The sequence below is a fragment of the Prionailurus viverrinus genome, chromosome B1 (assembly GCF_022837055.1).
Source record: "Prionailurus viverrinus isolate Anna chromosome B1, UM_Priviv_1.0, whole genome shotgun sequence".
NCBI classification, from domain to species: domain Eukaryota; kingdom Metazoa; phylum Chordata; class Mammalia; order Carnivora; family Felidae; genus Prionailurus; species Prionailurus viverrinus.
This window is the reverse complement of record NC_062564.1, coordinates 38,744,108-38,765,906: the sequence shown is the minus strand read 5'-3', so window position 1 is coordinate 38,765,906 and position 21,799 is coordinate 38,744,108. Positions and strand designations below refer to the sequence as shown.

The 21,799-nt window shown below is 37.2% G+C and overlaps 1 protein-coding gene across 6 annotated transcripts in view; it reads left to right on the top strand.

Annotated features, from left to right (window-relative positions):
• The window catches only part of PSD3 (pleckstrin and Sec7 domain containing 3), a 789,820-nt gene that overhangs the window by 388,634 nt on the left and 379,387 nt on the right, over positions 1-21,799 (top strand). The window lies entirely within an intron of this gene.

Below are 21,799 nucleotides of genomic sequence, written 5' to 3'. Positions count from 1 at the left end.
TTCTTCCATTAGGTTTACAGTGCTTTCCAGACCTTATTGCCAGAATATTAGAAAAAATATGTGAATGTGTGTATGTGTGTATAAAGTTCCATCTGTAACTGCAAGGGAAGAGAGCAGGTAGTGGTATTCTCATTTATAACAATGAGCTTTCCTCAAACTGTGGCAAGTTTAAAATGGTATCAATGAGACTTACTTCTGCAAGTATTTTGGCTGCTGTGAGGTGACTAGCATGTGACAACACTGTGACAAGGTGCAGAAACATCATTTCTTGGGTGACTTGGAGCTGGTGGCATTGCAGCAAATTGCAGAATTTAGGATCTCCTGTGGCAGGACCAAAAAGCCTGCCTCATCTCCAGTGGGACAGGACTTTTAACACCTATGATAGATAAAGGGGAGGGGAGAATTCACACCTTTGCTGTTATTGCCATTTGACTTGTACTTTCTTCTTTTTATTTTAAATGGTTGGGGTAAAAGTCTTTTGGTAGGATTGGCGAGATTGACTTGAAGTATGTTTAGATCTTATTTATCAGCCTTAGTTCCAAGGATAAGAATTCAGAATGTGAAAATAAGAACTGTCTAGGTGATTTGCCTATAGTTGAAGGAGAAATTTAAAAATGAATTTTAAGAATGGTGCCATAGTAAATTCTGTTACCTACAGACCCCAAAGGAAGGAATATATCTTTCGAGTAGAAGTCCCAGACTGGTAGGTTGTTTTCGTTTTTGTTTTTGTTTTTGTTTTTGTTTTTGTTTTTGGGGTGTGTGTGTGTGTGTGTGTGTGTGTGCGCGCGTGTGTGCTTTAATTTTGCTTCTTGGGAGTTTTTCTGGCTATTGGCTTATGAGTCAATTAGACAATTTCTTTGTCTTCCTTCCTTCTCTCTTTCCCTCTATACTGCTTTATAAAACTAGAGTTTTTATACCTCAGAGTAAAATTACTTCTTATAACCTTATATAAAGCTTAAATAAAAACTTCATAGAGCTGACTGACTAAATTGATTCACCATTTTTGAGTGAGTATATGTGCTAGGATAGGAGTTTTGTTTCCAGGACCTAGGAGAAGGGTGGACAAGCAAATATTCTTGTTCTCTAAATCTTTAAAATTCTTATGGTCATCCGACATGCATTTTTTATTTTAGAAGAAAGACAAGATAAATATAGACTTAATGTACTAGTGAGAACAGTATATTTTGTTGTCTAAGGTGAATTTCATTGTGAAATGTTGGAATGTTCTCTGAAAGTTAAAAAATGCATGTGCAAGCTGTTTTCTGGGTTAGTCTCTGTTACACAGCTTTGTGTGGCAGATAGTTGGGAGTTGGTAAGTGGTTCACATTGACAACTATGGTCGCATTTAGATGAGGAAGTAGACAGTCATCGGGGAGGGGGGGCGGGTATTGACTTAAGAATGAACATATTTTACCCAGGACATCACATCTAGGTCATTCATTCTTACTATTTTAAAAGTTAAGTTTGAGGATGTTTATTTTTGCACCATGGTGTGAGGTGTTGCTCATAAGAGTGTGTATGTCCAGCTTGGGGTGGGGTGATGGGATACTAGGAACACACTCCAGAGGGTAGACTGTAGCAGTGAAGAAGGGACACAGGTTTGCTCTCCTACTCTCAAGTGAAACTCAAGCGACCCTTTGAGGTACTGGGCTGGATAGACAACAGGTATTGTCTAGGGCTCTGCATGGTACTTTTTTCCAGGAAGACATATATATGACCAGATCTCCCTCTGTTTGCTGTTCTTTGAAGTCTAAAGACTCAGCCTGAGCCATCTATTGGATTCAGGCCACCTAAGACCCTTGTGTGGCCCTTCTGAAAGTTTCTGTTGTACATAAAGCATCTAACTTTGTAGATCTAATAACTTAGTGAAAGTTTGAGTGCTTGTGTTCACACAGTGTGTGTTCCATGTAAAATAGATAGGAAGTCAATGGGTAGTAAACAAAACCAAAACCAAACCACAAAAAAATATTTTATCAAGGTTTAAAGTAAAACTCTTTCTGAAGAACTTCTAAGTTTTTTTTTCTTTTTTTCTTATTTTTAATTTTTTTTTAAATTTACATCCAAATTAGTTAGCATATAGTGCAACAATAATTTCAGGAGTAGATTCCTTAGTGTCCCTTACTCATTTAGTCCATCCCCCCTCCCATACCCCCACCAGTAACCCTCTGTTTGTTCTCCATATTTATGAGTCTCTTATGTTTTGTTCCCCTCCCTGTTTTTATATTATTTTTGTTTCCCTTCCCTTATGTTCATCCGTTTTGTCTCTTAAAGTCCTCATATGAGTGAAGTCCTATGATACTTGTTTTTCTCTGACTAATTTCACTTAGCATATACCCTCCAGTTCCATACACATAATTGCAAAAACTTCTAAGTTTTTAGTACTAAAGGATTAAACTGCTTTGTGACTCTGGGGTCAGGGGGCAGGGGGATTAGAAGTAAATACTCTTGTTTACTTGCCATTCTTCTTTCATGGGGAGTATTTGTTCTCTAGAAGAATCTGCAACCCCTCCCCCCCACCGCGCCCTACCCCCCCCCCATCCCTTTCTCAAAGTATAGTTTGAGATGGTAGAATTGATTAAGGTTCAAGAATTAAATTTATTTAACAAATTCAAATATATATATTTGAAGCCCCTGAGTATAGAAGTTCATAAACTATATGGAGTTGTACCTTTATGTGTGTGTGTGTGTGTGTGTGTGTGTGTGTGTGTGTATGTGTGTGCGCCCGTCAAAAGGTCAAAATTTTGGTATTATAGCAACATGGATATTTAATATTATCTGTAGCACTTTTTGAATTAGCTGGGGAAATATTTTGCATTTCAAAAAATTAAAGAAGTAATATTAAATTTTGTTAGAGAAAATACAAGAGTTTTCATTTGCTTTTGTTAGGTATTGATTGTAAATACTGGCTTCAACTAATTCACATAAACTCTACCTACTTTGTCACTTTTCTCATGAGGAATAGTTATCCATAATCTTAATGTTTACCGTTTTGGAACTTGGTATGTTTGTTTGTTTGTTTGTTTGTTTGTTTGAAATTGAAGGAGCAAAATTTTAATACTAATTATCTCAATGTGTTTTTGGTGCCCATTATCTTGGAGCACTTAAAGCATAGCAGTGCTTTAAAAATACTATTCTCATTTATCTACATTGAAAAATTGTGTTTTAAAAAGCAATGATTAAAGAGTATGTCTGTATGCTTTTAAATGGTGATCTTTGAGAAGTGGGTCATAAACTTCTAGAATTAAATGTAAACACTAAAACTTCAAAGTAATTTGTCTTTTGCAAAACAGAGGCAACAGAAACCAAAGAATTTCGTGCCATCATTATTTTACTCTCATGACCCATAAACAAGCAAATCAAGAAACCGAATACAATCTTCCTTTTAAATGTTATTGAAATTTAAGGTAAATGTAAGCTAGTAAAAACAAAAAGGCATAGAATTTTTAAAATCTAAGATGCTGTTGATTCAGGGATAAATCATTATTTTTAAGTATCATCAAAAAATAATATGCCACCAATTAACTATGACACAATGCTTTTTAACACTTAGAATTTTTTTTTCTTTCTAACTTATTTCAGTCAGCATAATATTCTTTAGATCTATCTATGTTGTTGCAAGTAACAAGATCTCATTCTTTCTGTGGCTGAGTAATATTCCATTGTGTGTGTGTGTGTGTATGTGTGTGTGTATATATATTGCATCTTCTTTATCCATTTACCAATTGGCCTTTGGCTTGCTTCCGTATGTTGGTGATTAAATAATGCTTCAGTAAATTTAGGGGTGCATACATCTTTTCAAATTTGTTTTTGTTTTCTAAGGTAAATACCCAGTAGTAGAATTGCTGGGTCATGTGGTATTTCTATTTAAACTTACAGATTTTTACATAAAAATAAGAATCTTAGTTGCTTCTTTTCAGTGCCTTCTCCATACCCAATACTTTTGTTTCGATACCAACTAATAGCGTAATCTTTTTTGAGACATTGTACACATCAATTAGGCCAAGACTGAATCAACAATATATAATTTTCCTTTGTATACAATGAATAACCTGTCTAGCTAACAGAGGTTGTACTATATTAAGAAACCATCCTAATATGAGAGACTATACAATTTAGAAAAAATTGTCTAGAAATCAATGAAATATGGTATGTACTTGTACTTATATAACTTTGCCAAAATTAGTACCACTTTGCCTCATCTCTTTGGAAATGTTCAGTGGGAAAAAAAGGAAGTGGGGGGGAGGACTTCTAGTTTCTTTCTTTCTGTTCAGTAGCATCTCTGGCTCTCCCTGGTATCATCCCCCTCCCTTCATAGCAAGGTTCATGATCTGGTTCTAGAGGATTATTTTTGTGGTTTCAAGCTGGTGCACTGCCCCTGACATCATCCCTTCCTTTATTAGTTTTCCGGTCTTCTGGAAGTGCTAACCCCAGTGCCTGTTCCCTTGACCAAAAGACTTTATGGTTTTCTGTTTGCTTGAAAAATATTCTCTGAAGCAGAGAATATTGTTGAGACTGAGCCTATCTTATGGGAAGGCCAACTTTGTCATCAGTTATTTAAATTGTCATCTCTGCTGTGGACAATTGTGTACTAGGTGAAAAGTTTTGGATTTGGAGTTGGAAGACATGATTCTAAGGGTGAGTTCCATCTCTGGATTTCAATTGTTGTCATATGAACAATGAGTAGTTAGGTGGTTGATTACTTGAAAGTTCTCCACGTGCTTTCTTAAGGCCATGTGGTCTAATTGTAGGTGGTTGTCCTAATTACACCATAATTTCTTTGGACCCCTGCAGGGGTCTCTGATGTGAAAAGTAGTTACATGCCCTGATTTCTGATTGCTTAGATGTGAGCCCTGATGGGATTTCCTTTATCTAAAACATGTACCAAAATGGATGCCTTTTTGTAATTCAGTTGTCCATAGGGTGAATTTAAAAATTCGCCCGAAGAAACTGTACTAGGAGGTTCTGATAATCATTAAAATGAAATGATATACATAAAGGGCTTGTCATATGTTAGAGTGCCAGAAAATGTGATTTCCTTTCTTCTCATCTGATTTTTTTTTATTATTTAAAAAAAAATTTTTTTTAATGTTTTTATTTTTGAGACAGAGAGAGACAGAACATGAGCGGCGAAGGGGCAGAGAGAGAGGGAGACACAGAATCTGAAGCAGGCTCCAGGCTCTGAGCTGTCAGCACAGAGCCTGACGCGGGGCTCAAACTCACAGACTATGAGATCATGACCTGAGCTGAAGTCGGACGCTTAACCAACTGAGCCACCCAGGCGCCCCACTTCTCGTCTGATTTTAAAGACTCTCTCTGGTTTTTTTTTTTTTTTGGAGAGGGAGGTATTCACTACATTTGTTGTATACTGTGTACCTTTAATTCTCAGCTTATTTGCAGAGAATTGTCTTGTCTCGTGTCCAGTAACTGAATCTCTTCCAGCTCATGTTATTAAACTACCTCCGAAATCCCACGATTTCAATTTTAAAATACCAAAATACTTAAGAAGAGAGTTAGATGGTAGATAGTTGATGTAACTTACATTTAGGAGCACAAGGCTCTCTCCCCTTGAATTTACAGGTAGTTTGATTTTAGGAGGTGATAGTGTGAAATGAAGGGCAAATTAAATGATATACAGCTCCCTAAAATTTGTTTTGTCTTGTTTTGTTTTGTTTTTGCATGGGAAAAGCAATTTATTTCCAGATTAAACTTATACATGGTTCAGATGATTTATTCATTAAGCAAACACTTTGGTAAGAATAAACTGTGTGCCAACTGTCTGGTACACACAGTTCTCCTGGTTTTCTCGCTTATTACCTCATTTGTTTAAAAATATATTTTTAAAATCAAAGGTGGTTTCAAAAACCTGGAACTTTCTAAAATCTATTCACTGGAAAGGAAGGCACCCATGTCTGAGCGCGTCCTCTCTTATGTGACTCAGTGATCCAGGGAAGTCATCTTAGCATTGTCTCATCTATTTTTAACATATAATAAATGAAGATAGGAAGAAACTGGTTTCAGCATCATGCCTAGGAACATATAAAGCTTGGCAATTGGCAGTGGTACTTTTCTTTTTAAGATAATGTGTATTATTTTCTTTTAATAAACTATTTTCTTCAGTTTATTTTGATCTATTTTGGGAGAGAGATAGCAAGTGAGGGAGGGGCAGAGAGACAGGGAGACAGAATCCCAAGCAGGCTCCTTCTTGTCAGCCTAGAGCTCAATGCGGGGGTTGAACTCACAAACCATGAGATCATACCCTGAGCCGAAATCAAGAGTCGGACACTTAACTGATTGAGCCACCCAGGTACCCTGTGTATGATCTTTTTATTTAGTAATGATGGTTTTACTTTTCTAAGTTTAGATATTAAGAATTGAGAATCCCCCTTTGTGTTCTGCTTTGTTGCCACTTTTTCATATTTGCTCCTCATTGTACTAAGGAACAGGTAATGTTAAAAAAAATGAAACTTGGGAAAAAATGTCTAGAGAAAGCTCATTGGTAACTATTTTCTACTGGTCAGAGCTTCTAGATTCCACAATGAGGTAAGTACTTAAAATTATTAAAGTGATTCTAATTGGTAGATATAAATAACCAAAACTTCATGGTGGAGACTTGCAGCTTTTTACATGGGTTCATTGGAGGAAGCATCCTAATTATTATTTTCAGGTATCTTCTAATCAAGTTTATTGGTGTGTTGAGATTAGAACATAGTCATTGACTTTTCTTGTTAAAGTTTTGCAACTTGATTTAAGGCACTTTTAGTGAGCAACTATTTATGTCCCAGTCATTGTACTAGACACTGGGATAGAAATGTGAGGAAGATCTGGATTCAGCCCTAGAAAAGTCACAGACCAATCCTGTCGGGACAGTACTGGAGACAGTATGCACAGTATGCAGTGGATCCTTGTGCAACAGGATGACTTAAGGGATTGCTGGAGTCTGGGCCTTGGATGCTGCTGAGGGTCAAGGAAACCTTCATAGAAGTAGAGAAGGAAATGAAAAACAGCCCACTAACTTTAGAAGCTAACGTGTTTAAGATACTAACAGTCTCTTTCTTTTAAATTGTGCCTTTTCTGACTATAGATGGTTGAGAACTGGAGTTGATTTGGCGGCTTTTGAGTGAATGACCACTTTGGAAGTACAAATGAATTCAGGTCCCACCTCCCCCATCCCCCACCCCTGTTCTTGCCTTTTCCTCTCTAGCCATAGTATACTCTCTGGGCCATCCCTTGGATGTGCCAAACACAGTCCTGCCCAGGCCTTAGTATTTGTTTGGAATGCTCTTCCTGAAGGTAAGTTGCAAGGACACATCCCTCACTTTCTTCAGTTTTCCACTCAAGTGGCACTTTCTTGGTGCTGTGAGTAAAGCAGCAACCCTAACCTTCCCTGTTTCCTTACCTGGCTTGTATGTATGTCCAAGGCATTTATCACTATCACTGTCTGAATGTTAGTTCCATGTGTGCAAAGACTTTTGCTATTTGATGCATTATTGAACACATAATATTTACTTAGTTAGAACAGCATCTAACTCATAACAGATATTCAGCAAATATTTGTGGAAGGATAAAAGGGAGGGACAGAGTGAGGGAGGACCTTCATTTGGTTTATTGTCTGTCTCTTACTAGAAGTTAAAACTGTACAAAGGCAGGGCTTTGTTGCAGTCATTCTGTGCCCCTAGCATGTAAAATATGTCCAGCATATATTAGATGCTTTAATACTTTATTGCAGAGAGAATTTATGCAAATATGATGTGTACACTGAATTCAGTAACTATACTAAGCATGTTTGGTCATATGGATGTCCCTTAAAAAGTAGACATTTTTCTTCTTCTATACCAGTGTTATACCTAAAGTATAACCTATAGGCTTAAGCTTCTATCTCAGCTTTGCCATATTAACATTGTGACCATGCGAAATTACTTTATGTCTCCATGTCTTAATTTACTCCTGTGTAAAATGGTGATGATAGTACCTATCATAGCGTTTGCTAAAGGGGTTTGGTGAGTTAATATAAAGTGCTTAGAATACTGTATATACAGCACAATAAACATTCTGGATGTGTTTACAAAATATATGAAGACAGAAACGTATATGGATATTCTTGCTAACTCATTCATCATAGGCAATAAAGAGTGGAAAAAAACCCTTCTTATTCCCATAGCCCCAGATGAAGATGACCCCTTTGGTCTGTCTCCAGATTAGCTGAAATAATGTAAAGAGCTGAAAGCAGGAAGTGACACAGAAAAGACTTTGTTTCCTTGGGGGATGATCTTCCTGTCTTCTTTGTGCTGATCTTCTTACACTCTTGTTAGGGAGCTAATTTATTCTCTTTAAAACTATACACAAAATTTGTTCAGTGATTCTGAGAAACATCTGTCAAATACAGCAGCTTTCAGTGTAGTTACAACAAGTGGCACTTAGGGGAAACTCAGTATTGAGAGGATAAGCTGACAGGCCACTGTAGTAGGAATTGCATGGAGTGTGTAAGAGCAAAAAAGTGAAACCTACATCAACTGGATCATACCCCCAGAGGAATGTGGAACTCTAGAAGGTTGAAGAGTACAATTATTTATTGAAAATAAAAGCTTCTAAGGTGAAATGCAGCCTATTTCTTTCACTTGGTGTTTGGTCAGTTTCTGTACCACTGCTTTGCATGTTGGTGCCCTCTTCTGGACGACTGCAGAAGGTGTTTGCGAGGTGAGACTGTCCTTGTAGTGGACCTGTCAGAAGCTGAGAGGTACTGCAGGGCAGATAAGCACTTCTGAGTGCACCAAGGAAGCACAGCAAAACCGTGGAATGGGACAGTAAAAACAAAATTTGTTTTATAAAACAATTTATAAAGAATTGAAGAGAGGGCAGAAAACATTAATAGTGATAAAAACTGGATATATCTAACCATAGAAAGTATTCATAAAGCCTCTTGTTCTTCAAAATATGGGAGAGTTAGAAAAGGAAGAGAGACCAGAGGAGAGTAGAATTGATTTAATGTTCTCAAGCTAGATGACATTACTGAGTACCTGGACCTGCAAAGGTGTGTGTGGGGTGTTTGATCAAGCTAAATTTGTTTTTACAGGTATACTTTCTTCTTCTTTTTCTTCTTCTTCTTCTTCTTCTTCTTCTTCGAGAGAGAGAGAGAGAGAGAGAGAGTGAGCAGGGGAGGGGGCAGAGGGTGAGGGAGAGAGAGAATATTTTTTTAACATTTACTTGTTATTGAGAGAGAGAGAGAGAGAGAGAGAGAGAGAGAGAGAGCATGAGCATGGGAGGGACAAAGACAGGGGGAGACACAGAATCTGAAGCAAGCTCCAGGCTCTGAGCTGTCAGCACAGAGCCAGACGTGGGGCTTGAACTCACAAACCGTGAGATCATGACCTGAGCTGAAGTCAGACACTCAACTGACTGAGCCACCCAGGTGCCCCTAGAGAGAGAGAATCTTAAGTAGGCTCCACACTAAGTGCAGAGCCTGGCACAGGGCTTGATCCCACGACCCTGGGATTATGACCTGAGCCAAAATCAAGAATTGGACGCTCAACCGATTGAGCCACCCAGGCACCCCTACAAGTATACTCTTGAGTGGTTATAGTGTTTACTTTAGGGCTGGGATACTTATGTTTAGTAAACTAATATTAACTAATTTATCTCTAATGGTTATTACTCTCAAGTAAAGTACATTAAAAAGAAATTAAATTCTAAGTTGAGACCTCTAGCAGAGATCGATGTAAAAAAAAATTCAACTTGAATTAGAATACATCTTTTTTTTAATGTTTATTTTTCACACAGACAGACACACACACACATACATACACAGAGTGTGAATGGGGGAGGGGCAGAGAGAGGCAGACACAGAATCCGAAGGAGGCTCCAGGCTCTGAGCTATCAGCACAGAACCTGACACGGGGCTTGAACTTACAAACCATGAGATCATGACCTGAGTGAAGTCGGATGCTTAACTGACTGAGCCACTCAGGCACACCTAGGATACACCTAGCTCTTACCCACTGCTTTCAAGATAGATTTTTTTTTGACAGACAAATTAAAATTTATTGAGACAGACAGAAATGCACCTACTACAGTTAAAGCATTTACTATTAATCAAAGCATCATGTTCACATTCCAGATAAGTCTATGTGGAAAAGCATTCAGAATTTACTAGATTTTTCTACATCACTCTTTCATGTACCATAGGGACAACAAAGTGACACTCAGGATTTGGTGGACTCTCATTACAATGCTACACATTGAACAGGGACAAACATCAGTGACTTTGAGAGAAAGGTATATAAAAAGACCAAAACCACCCACTGTAGAAAGGGCTCCTAGATGTTACTGTACAATGTGGTCAAGGTAAAAAATGAAAACAAAAACAAATGTGAATTGCATTCTGGGAAAGTAGAGGGGCAGACCTGGACAGACATGTAGTCATTCATTGCTGGGCGTGGGGAAATGGGCATAAAGAAGGGGAAACTGAAAACAAAATCTCAGATTCAGTATTAAGGTATTCCCATGCCTAGAATATCTGTAAAAACAAACAAACAAAAAATCATTAATATGGCAGACAACTAACCATGGTGGAAGAAAATTCTGGGATTTAAGTTGGATGCTGAGGAAACAGTATTAAGTAAAAGAACCATTTATCCCAGACTGGTTTAGGTGTCTCTTGACCTGTGTGCTCAGCAGGAAACATGGATTCACAGGATTGGTTTAGGTACACCAACCCTTTTTAATTTAATTTTATTATTATTATTTTTAATGTTTATTTTTGAGAGAGAGAGAGAGAGAGACAGAATCCAAAGCAGGCTCCAGGTTCTGAGCTGTCAGCATAGAGCCCGACACGGGACTCAAACCCATGAACAATGAGATCAGGCTCTGAGTCCAAGTCCAATGCTTAACTAACTGAGCCACCCAGATGCCCCTAATTTTATTTTAAACTCCAGTATACTTAAGCTACAGTGTTATGTTAGTTTCAGGTGTACAGTATAGTGATTGAACAATTCCATATATCACTTGTTGCTTATCATGCCAAGCACACTCTTTAATCCCAATCACCTATTTCATTCTTCCCCCTGCCTACCTCCTCTTTGGTAACCATAGGTTTGTTAAAAGTCTGTTTCTTGGTTGGCCCCTCTCCCCCCGCCTTTTTTTTGTTGCTTAAATTCCACATATGAGTGAAATCATATGGTATTTGTCTTTCTCTTACTTATTTCTCTTGGCATAATACTTTCTAGCTCCATTCATGCCATTGCAAATAGCAAGACCTCATTGCTTTTTATGGCTGAGTAATATTCCATTGTATGTATATACATCTTCTTCATTCATCAGTCAGTGGACACTTCCATAATTTGGCTATTGTAAATAATGCTGCTGTAAACATAAGGGTGCATTGTTTACATTTGAATTAGTGTTTTTGTATTTTGGGGGTAAATACCCAGTAGTGTGATTACTGGATTGTAGGGTAGTTCTGTTTTTAACTCTTTGGATAACCTCTATAATGTTTTCCAGAGTGGCTGCACCAGTTGCATTCCCAACAGCAGTGCACCAGGGTTGCTTTCTCTCCACATCCTTGACAACACTTGTTCTTTTTGGTGTTGTTGATTTTAGCCATTCTGACAGGTGTGAAGTGATAGCTCATTATAATTTCGATTTGTATTTCCCTGATGATGAATGGGGTTGAGCGTCTTTTCATGTGTCTGTTGGCCATCTGGATGTCTTCTTTGGAGAAATGTCTGTTCATATCTTCTGCCCATTTTTAATTGGATTATTTGTTTTTTAAGTGTTACATTATACTATTTATTGGATATGTCAATTGCAAATATCTTCTCTCAGTCTGTATGCTGTCTTTTGGTTTTGTTGATTATTTCCTTCACTGTGCAGAAGGTTTTCATTTTGATGTAATGTCAATAGTTTATTTTTACTTTCATTTCCCTTGTCTCAGGAGACATAATTTAGAAAAATGTTGCTATGGCCAATGTCAGAGAAATTACTGCCTGTGCTCTCTTCTAGGATTTCTATGGTTTCAGGTTGCACATGTAGGTCTTTAATCCATTTTGAGTTTATTTGTGTATTGGTATAAGAAAGTGGTCCAGCTTCATTCTTTCATATGTGTAGCTGTCCAGTTTTCCCAACACCATTTGTTCAAGAGACTGTCTTTTCCTATTGGATGTTCTTTCCTGCTTTGTCAAAGATTAATTGACTATAGAGTTGTGATTTTATTTCTGGGTTTTCTATTCTGTTCCATTGAACTGTATGTCTGTTTTTGTGTCAGTATTTTTGTGATGACTACAATTTTGTAATGTGACTTGAAGTCTGGAATTGTGATGCATTCAGCTTTACTTTTCTTTTTCAAGATTGCTTTGGCTATTTGGGGTCTTTTGTGGCTCCTTAAAAATTTCAGGATTGTTTGTTCCAGTTCTATGAAAAATGCTTTTGGTGTTTTGATAGAGATGCATTAAATGTGGAGATTTTAAAATTTTTATTTATTTTTATTTTTTATTAAAAAATTTTAGGGGCGCCTGGGTGGCGCAGTCGGTTAAGCGTCTGACTTCAGCCAGGTCACGATCTCGCGGTCCGTGAGTTCGAGCCCCGCGTCAGGCTCTGGGCTGATGGCTCAGAGCCTGGAGCCTGTTTCTGATTCTGTGTCTCCCTCTCTCTCTCACCCTCCCCCGTTCATGCTCTGTCTCTCTCTGTCCCCAAAATAAATAAACGTTGAAAAATTTAAAAAAAAAATTTTGAAAGTTTATTCACTTTGAGGGAGTGCAAGAGAGGGGAGGGGCAGAGAGAGGAGAGAGAATCAGAACCAGGCTCTCTACCGCCAGCTCAAAGCCTGATGTGGGCGTGAACTCACAACCCCTTAGATCATGACCCGAGCCGAAATCAGATGCTTAACTGAGCCACCCGGGCACCCCTATTTTATTTTTTTTAAGTTTATTTATTTTGAGAGAGACAGAGTATGAGTGGAAGAGGGGCAGAGAAAGGGGGAGGCAGAGAATCCTAAGCAGGCTCTGCACTAACAGTTTAACACATGAGATCATGATCTGAGCCAAAACCAAGAGTCAGATGCTTAACTGACCGAGTCACCCAGGTGTCCCTAAATGTGTAGATTTCTTTGGGTAATATAGACATTGCCACAATATTTTTCTTTCAACCTATGAGCTTGGAATAATGTCTTTTCTTTGTGTCGTCTTAATTTCTTCCATCAATGTTTAAAGATTTTAGAGTACAGGTTTTTCATCTCTTTGGTTATGTTTATTCCTAGGTGTCTTATTATTTTTGGTACACTTGTAAATGAGATTGTTTTCTTTTTTTTAAGTTTTAATTTTAAGTTTAATTGTAATTTATTTAAATTGTAGTTAGTTGGGATTGTTTTCATAATTTCTCTTTCTGCTACTTCATTATTGGTATATAGAAATGCAACAGATTTCTGCATGTTGATTTTGTACCTTCAGAATTTACTGAATTTGTTTATCAGTTCCAGCAGTTTATTGGTGGAGTCTTCTGGTTTTTCTATATAGAGTATCATGTCATCTGAGAATAGTGAAAGTTTGACTTCTTCGTTGCCAATTTGGATGCCTTTTATTTCTTTTTGTTGTCTAATTTCTGAGGATAGGACTTCCAGTACTATTTTGAATAAAAGTGGTGATAGTGGACGTCTTTGTCATGTTCCTGACATTATGTGAAAAGTTCTCAGTTTTTCCACATTGAGTTTGATATTCACTGTGGGATTTTCATCAATGGCCTTTATCATGTTGAGTTATGTTCTCTCTAAACCTGCTTTGTTGAAGGTTATTATCATGAATGGATGTTGTACTTTGTCAGATGTTTTTTCTGTGTCTATTGAGATGGTCATATGGTTTTTATCCTTTTATTGATAGGTACAACAAATCTTGATATGACACTATTTAACAAACTGTTTACAATATTAAAGTTATAGTCATAATCCACTTGGTGTGGAGTATCTGTTGTCAATTGTGTTATCAGAATTCATACAGTCCCTCACTGGAAAATCCTAGACCATCTTCTCTTGCCCAATGAATATATACTAATACTAATTCAGTGCAGTAAAAATGTGGACAGAAGATACATTTTTGCTTAAAAATTATTTATTGCATGTGGAACATCTATTAACATAAATAATTAGAAGATGGTTTAAGATCCCACTAAAAGTAATTCAGTGCTTTTTCATTTTTATTAATTTATTTATTTATAGCCATCCAGCCTCTCCATTTGTTAATAATCATCTAATATTTTTATAGCACTTTGCAGTTTACATAAAGGTTTTTTTTGCCATCTAGCCTCCCTTTGTTAACAATTATCTCTAATATTTTTTATAACACTTTGAAATTTAAATAAAGCTTTTCTTTTTTAAAAAAATATAATTTGTTGTCAAGTTAGCTAACATACAGTGTATACAGTGTGCTCTTGGCTTTGGAAGTAGATTCCCATGATTTATCACTTACAAACAATACCCAGTTCTCATCCCAACGAATACCCTCCTCAATGCCCATCACCCATTTCCCCCTCTCTCCCACCCCCTATCAACCCTCAGTTTATTCTCTGTATTTAAGAGTCTCTTACTGGTTTGTCTCCCTCTCTGAAACTATTTTTTCCCCTACCCTCCCCCCATGGTCTTTTGTTAAGTTTCTCAGATTCCACATATGAGTGAAAACATATATCTGTCTTTACCTGCCTGACTTATTTCACTTAGCATAATACCCTCCAGTTCCATCCACATTGTTGCAAATGGCAAGACTTCATTCTTTCTCACTGCCAAGTAATATTCCATTGTATATATAAACCACATCTTTTTTATCCATTCATCAGTGATGGACATTTGGGCTCTTTCTGTAATTTGGCTATTGTTGATAGCGCTGTTATAAACATTGGGGTACAAGTGCCCCTATGAATCATCACTCCTGTATCCTTTGGATAAATTCCTAGTAGTGCTATTGCTGGGTCATAGGGTAATTCCATTTTTAATTTTTTGAGGAACCTCCACACTGTTTTCCAGAGTGGCCGCACTTGTTTGCATTCCCACCAACAGTGCAAGAGGGTTCCCATTTCTCCACATCCTCGCCAACATTTGTTGTTTCCTGAGTTGCTAATTTTAGCCACTCTGGCATGAGGTGGTATCTCAATGTGGTTTTGATTTGTATTTCCCTGATGATGAGTGATGTTGAGGATCTTTTCATGTGTCTTTTGGCCATCTGGATGTCTTCTTTGGAAAAGTGTCCATTCATGTCTTCTGGCCATTTCTTCACTGGATTATTTGATTTTTGGGTGTTTAATTTGGTTAATTCTTTATAGATTTTGACACTAACCCTTTATCTGATATGTCATTTGCAAATGTCTTCTCCCATTCCGTCAGTTGCCTTTTAGTTTTAGTCAGTGCTTCATATTTTTAAATTAGAATTGAGCATTTTTCCTGCTCTGTGGTATGAAGGAGCAGAATATGGCACTTTAAAAACATTATTTTTTAATCATAACTTTTCCTCAATAATATAACCATAGTGATAGAAAACTGATTTTCAAGTATCAGGTAAAATTTTTAAAAATTACGTAATTATGATTGAACTAACAATAAAGAATGTCTTGAGTTTTCAAATGATTATTCGGGAATTTTGCTTTTGAAATGGCTTATTTTGTTTAATAGATTGTATCATTGAATGGGCCTCTATAGAGGGAAGCACTAAGGAATAATATTATTATAAGCCTACACAAAATCAGTCACTATCATTAGTTTTCTTGTTATATGGAATTGTATGTGAGTAGTATTTGTCTGTTGTCCTTCTCTTTTTAGTTGGTAGTGATTTCAGAGAGAAAAAGCAAACATTTGCTAGTCCAAGTAAGTTTTGGCTTTCAAAAATTTGACATTCCCTTTTATAAATTTTCTTTGGAAGGATAGATTTGACCTCATTCTCTGTTATTGTAAGTAATCTCCCTAAGGGTATTAAATTAAACTTTCTTGCTTATAATTGTATTGCATTAGGCAATAAGGATGCTAAATCCCAAGAGTGAGGTTACTGGGCTCTGGCAGTTTAGTTTTACATGTCTTTCTTTCTCGTATGTCACGTTACCAAGTAGTACCTCCTTCCTCCTCAGTCAAAGGAGGGTATGTTACGATGAGTTTATGATTTATTGATGTATGTATACATTCCTTTCTTTAGAGTGTTATTGCCTTCCTTTAAGTGAACATTTTTTAAGTTAGAAAATTTGAATGTGGAGAAACAAGAAGGGATGTAATATCTTGGCATGGGGGATAAGCTAGTGTTTTCTATGTAGAGATATGAGTGTTTTGTCTAAATTCACACCATCCAGTTTCCAGCAGAGTGTGCAGTGCATAATCACAGTCATTAAAAGGATATGGTCAACTTCAGACTGTCTACTTATGGATTTTACAGGGATATGGAATACAGTTGCTCCTTTTATTTCCTTTTGTCAGGATAGAGAGTGATATGGTGTCATTAGGGATTTTTAATGCCGTTATCACGGCAGTGAAGTAACATAGCCAAAAGCTGTATCTCATGAAAGATGTACACCTAGAATATACAGTGACATTTTAATAGCATTCTAGGAAAACAAGTTAGTCCATCTGTGAATGATTCACTCTTCTTTCTTGTCCACTGGAATTGGGATTCATGGATTCATTCACTGAAGCTTCTGTGCAAATACTGAACATGTAAATGTTTTTACATCATTTTTTCTCCTTACTTATCAAGCTAGACATCTAGTAATAGTTGATTTGCACATGATTCACTTCAAGTTTTTATGATGTAGTTGTATTAAAATTGACTTGTTATTATTTCTGCAAAATTACATTCTCATTTGAGAGCTGACCCAGAAAAGCTGCAGTTTAATATGGAAAATCAAAACAAAGCAAAATCTCAAAAGGCATAAAGGCAAAAAGCAAAAAAAAAAAAAAAAAAAAAAAAAAAAGCAAAAAACAAACCAAAAAAACCCAACAAAATAAACCTGCACCATCTGGATCATTCCCCCAGAGGAGTTCAAGGCTCCAGAATAGTAAAGGTTTCAATTATTTATTGTAAATAAGCAAATTGGTAAATTTGATCAGTTTCTGTACCACTGCCTTGCATGTTGGGGCCCTTGTATGGAATACTGAATGCAGGACTGAGTGAAATGAATGAAGTTTAAAAAGTATCCTAAGGAGGCAGAACCTCTTGGTGACACTTATTACAATTCTTCAGTTTTAGAAACTGAATTATGTTCTCCATCCTGAACAGAGAAATAGCCATTAGGAGTTTCTATAGTTAGATTTTGTTTATGGTTCTCTTATAAAGTTCCTGAAGTCATTTATAAGTAAAATGCAGTCCCATCTAGAGAGATGTATTCTATGTAAATGTCAAAAATTTGAGGCAGTTTTCTTTAGAGATGTCAAGGATTAATTTCTACTCAGAGCTAATGAACATTTATATACAATACAAATAGCAGTTTACATTTAATAAAATACTGCCTGATGTAATTATCTCATGTGATCATCCAAATAACTAAATAATAATCTTAAGGATATAGGGAGAAGTAGTGATGCTCTGGTGATGGCAGCTAACATTTATGGTTTACTCTGTGCCAACCATGCATCTACTCATTTAATCTTCACAACACCTTGGGGAGTTGGTATTGTTAATCTCCATTTCATAGATGAAAAAACTGAGGCTCACAGAGAATCATGAGTTTACTATCAACTCTGGTGAGTGATAGAACCATTGTTTGAACCTCGGCCATCTAACTAACTGGAGATTTTGGCAAATACTTGCTTTTAGCATCTTCTAAATAAATAATTGTTACTGACTGGCAAACTAAGCACTTGCATGTAGAATCTCATTAATAAATGAAAGGAGACCTCTTAATTCTTTTGCTGTAGTGGAATTGTGCTCAAATGAATACACTGTTAGACATATTTCTTTGTTGGCACATTTCTGGGTTTTTTGGTCAGATGAGATATTACAGTCTTTCACCAGGTGACCCCATCCACATTGATGGAGGTAACTGCTATGCCTGTATTGAGTTCCCACAGGTAATGGATGATTGGTGTGGCTACTAGATAGGTCTGCCTGGATGTCCTATAGAAACCTTATATTACTGCATCTTCAAACCAAACTCAACGCTCTTTTCTCTTTCTATCTCTTGTTTCTGCATGTGCATGTGTGTGTGCGCTCTTGCACACATTACCACCTCTTCCTCTTGTATTTGTTATCTTGGTTGGTGGCCAACGTATTCTGCTCAGGTTCTAAGTAGAGTTAGCCTTCTGCTCTCTGAACACAACTCCATACACATTCCAAATCACTATTATGTTCTTTCATTTTACTTTCTAAATCTCATTCAGAGCAGGTGTTTTTTTAATATTTGTATGAATTATCTTTCCATTTCAGGTTCTTGTCTCTTAGCCAGAGTATTTTGATAACTTTCCTGGCTGGTCTCTCTGCCTTCAGTTTTGTCTCCGTACAGTTATTCCCCCATGTTACAAAGAAAATTGATCTGATCAAAATCCACATCTCTCCATTTCCCCTCTTCAGACCTATAGTGCTTCTTCATGGGTTACAGTGGTGGCTAAAAATCCTGATATCACATCAGAATCATCTTGGAGCTTAAAAAGAAAATGCTAAGCCCCCCCTCAGGCCAACAGTCTGAAAATTCCCTGGAGTAGGGCCCAGGTACATGTCTTTTGTGAAAGTATTACATATGCCATATTCCCATATCTCCTTGGATATCTAATGGAGATCTCAAAGTTAATATGTCTAAAATGGAACTTCTTTCTCTTTTTTTTTAAATTTCATTTATTTGTTAAAATTTACATCCAAATTAGCATATAGTGCAACAATGATTTCAGGAGTAGATTCCTTAGTGCCCCTTACCCATTTAGCCCATCCCCCCCTCCTACAACCCCTCCAGTAACCCTCAGTTTGTTCTCCATATTTATGAGTCTCTTCTGTTTTGTTCCCCTCCCTGTTTTTATATTATTTTTGTTTCCCTTCCCTCATGTGGAACTTCTTTCTCTTAAACCTGTGCCAACTTTGGTCTTCCCTATGTTAATTGATGGCACCTCCACCCTTCAATTTGCTCACACTTCCCATGACCACCTTATGAATAAAAATGGGTGCTTGAGTGGCTCAGTCTACCATCCAACTCTTGATTTCAGCTCAGGTCATGATATCACAGTTTGTGAGTTGGAGCCCCATGTCTGGCTTCTCGCTGACAGCACACAGCATGCTTGGGATTCTCTCTCTCTCTCTCTCTCTCTCTCTCTCTCTCTCTGCCATCCTCCTCCCCTCTCTCTCAAAATAAATAAATAAACTTAAATATATCTATATCTATATCAATATCTATATCTATATCTATGTCTATATCTGTATCTATCTGTATCTATAACTATATCTATTATCTACCCCTTTCCTCAAACTAAGATTTTTCATCTCTCTTTTTTTGTTCTATTATTTTTCCATAGCAATTATTACCTTCTAACATACCATATATATATATATATATATATATATATATATGTAATTTTTTTCATTTATTATGTTTGTTTATTTTTATCTCCCCTGGGGTTTTCTACCATATTTGTTGAATCAGCAAAAACAAACCAGAAAATGCTTAACAGTAGCAAAATTATAGTAGTAAAGGATATAAAGTACTTGGGTACTGGAGTACTATTGTTCGTGTCCAGGTCTGTGCCTCAGTTTCCATCTGTAAAATGGGTGTACTACTGCCTACTTTATAAGGTTATTGAGGATTAGAGATGGTTTCTAGGATTACTAGACAGTGGCTGGCACAAAGTAAGTGCTTAATCAGTGTTAGATGCTGCAAGGTGAGTGTGTACCATGGAGGTGTTGTAGCTGTTCTGAATAATTTCTCATTTACATTTCCTCCAAGATTAGATCATGTGCTACCTCTGCAGTGCCTGAAAAATAAATGTCCTGCATGATGATGGCCAAGAAGAATTCCTTTCCTTTCCTTTCCTTTCCTTTCCTTTCCTTTCCTTTCCCTTTTTTTAACATTTATTTTTGAGAGACAGAGAGAGACAGAACACGAGCAGGGGAGGAGCAGAGAGAGAGACACAGAATCCAAAGCAGGCTCCAGTCTCCAAGCTGTCAGCACAGAGCCTGATGCCGGGCTGGAACCCAGAAACTGTGAGATCAAGACCTAAGCTGAAGTCGGATGCTCAACTGACTGAGCCACGCAGGCACCCCTCCTTTTCTTTCTTAAAGGCAATTTAGACCTCAGGATTTTATGTGTACCTTGCTATGACTTACTTAGAACTCTTTTTGACTGACGTTCATTCTGGCCAGGAAAGCTCTGCATTTGTACCAGCTTTCCTGAGTTTGTTGGTTCCAGGCCTTTGCCATCTGTATTTTCAGCCTGAAGAATGGTGCCAGGGTCGTATTGCTCCCTCTGGCCCTTTCATTCTGCTTGCTACTGGAGTCATTTCTTTCCTCTCTTTGGGATTCTTCTGACTGGCCTTTACCCAGCTTATATAGTATAAAATTTGAACTAGGTGGCTGTTTGTTGTTGTTTTCTGTGCACAATTCCCTAGGTATACTTTATAAATGGAGGCAGGAAATGCTTTGACACCTTAGCCTACTTTAGTTTTTTAATCCTAGTTGTATTCAATAAAAGTTTAAAGAATTTTTAAAAATTTAAATTCAAAGTAAATATGAAATCAGGCAACATAACTGGTACCCTCTGCTGACATCAGTGCCTCTAGAACATTTCAGGATTAGTCATAATGAGTTAGAAAGTTGGTGCTACATGTCATTGATAGTATAGCATAGAGGATAGTGGGGGCAGTGGGCACAGGTAGTTGCTCAATTCTTGGATCCTTCTAACAGATGGCTGTTGAATAACTTCAACTTATTCTTGTGATGGGATACAAAGTGAAATTCAAGATTGTAGTAGGTGAGAGAGATGGGACTTTTAAAAGCAGAGCTAGAATAAAGGTAATTTATCAGGCTGAGACTGCGGCAGGGGTGAGTTGGAGTAGGATTCTTGAAAAAGTTATTTCACCTGGGCTCTTGTAGAATCAGTAAGAATTTGCAGAATGGGGCACCCCAGAATTTTAGGGTAGGATAACAAGAAGGCACAGCTAATATTCCTGTGTGGCCCAAGCATGAAGAAAATGGTAGATCATAAATCTAAATAAGCAGTTGGGGGTCAGCTTGTGAGTGTTCTTATCTTGTTATGGAACCAGGCTGGATTGCTGGCAGAAAAATCAAGCAGCACTTGGAGATCTTGGTGAATCAGAGTTTTATTTTACACCAGCAGGCTCAGAGGAGATCCCTCTCCAGAGGTCTAAGTCCCAAACACAAAAATGGGGGACAATTTATCGTTTGTTACTTCCGCATTATGCATTAGTAGTAATTTGGCACACAGGGCAAACAGGGTAGGAAGAAGAACCTGGAAGAGGAGTCTCTAAGCTAGAGACTAGAGCTTATGTTAGTCCCGTCAACCATCTTATGGTGCATAACTTTACTTATTTTCCCAACAATCTGACATGCTACAGAATATAGATTTTTATCTTGTGTAGGATTTTTATAAAGGAGACATATTATTACAGCTTTGGTGGCAGTATGCAGGCTGGTAAAGTATGCAGAGAAAAGAGGGTTTTCCTTTTGCATTTAGAGTAGAGAAGATCAGTAGATCATAGGCAACTGAGAGAAGGTCTTGATGAAACTGTAGAACAATAGTAAGAATAAAAATTAAATCACATAAGTAAGTCAAAATATTCTCATAAGGAATCTGATTGTGAAACACACTACCAGTTGACAGAGAACACCATTATTGGAAGTCTTCAAATAAT